Source organism: Grammomys surdaster, unplaced genomic scaffold, assembly GCF_004785775.1.
Source record: "Grammomys surdaster isolate TR1022 unplaced genomic scaffold, NIH_TR_1.0 60, whole genome shotgun sequence".
Taxonomy (NCBI): Eukaryota; Metazoa; Chordata; class Mammalia; order Rodentia; family Muridae; genus Grammomys; species Grammomys surdaster.
Genome location: NW_021604562.1, coordinates 9,603,876 through 9,604,858, shown reverse-complemented (window position 1 = coordinate 9,604,858; position 983 = coordinate 9,603,876).

Genomic DNA, 983 nt, shown 5'->3' with positions numbered 1-983 from the left:
GAGGATGAGGGCACAGAAAATGGTGGGAGAAAGGGAGGAGGGAGAAAAGAAGGAGGGGGAAGGAAGCAGCCCTGGAAATGGGGACAGGTCAGGAATAAATGGAGGGCACTAAGGGAGATTCAGGAAGGTCCCTACTATTCTGACAGGGTCATTCACTGACTTGGAGCTCACTTATTAGGCTAGACAACCAGCTGGCTAGGAAGCTCCAGGGATCCTCTTGTATCCACCTTCCCAAAGGAAGAGTTTAGGGAACAAGAATCCAAATTCAGATTCTACCAATTGGGTTTTTGGAAACTGAAACCGAAACCAAACCTACTATCCTAATGGTGACCTTTTTCCAGTACCTCAAGTTTCCACATGTTTTTTTGACTGTACCAAGACACTGCTGTACTTGAGCATCTTTCTGTGTTAACTGATTCTAACAAGTTTTGCCCTAACTTGTTCACATGACCAATATGACTTCTGACATACCCCTTAAAACATTTGATGATATTTAGTACAAAGTGAGACTAAACAGTTACCTCAAAATTAGGGTCCAGTAAAGACGCCCTAAATCTGGCCCACCTTTCTAAAGAGGCCCTATATCTGACCCACCTTTCTAAAGACACCCTAAATCTGGCCCACCTTTCTAAAGAGGCCTTAAATCTGGCCCACCTTTCTAAAGAGGTCCTAAATCTGGCCCATCCTTCTAAAGAGGCCCTAAATCTGGCACACCTACCTAAAGAGGCCCTAAATCTGGCCCACCTTTCTAAAGAGGCCCTAAATCTGGCCCACCTATCTAAAGAGGCCCTAAATCTGGCCCACCTAACTGAAGACGCCCTAAATCTGGCCCACCTACCTAAAGAGGCCCTAAATATGGCCCACCAAACTAAAGAGGCCCTAAATCTGGCCCACCTATCTAAAGAGGGCCTAAATCTGGCCCACCTAACTAAAGAGGCCCTAAATCTGGCCCACCTACCTAAAGAGGCCCTAAATCTGGCCCA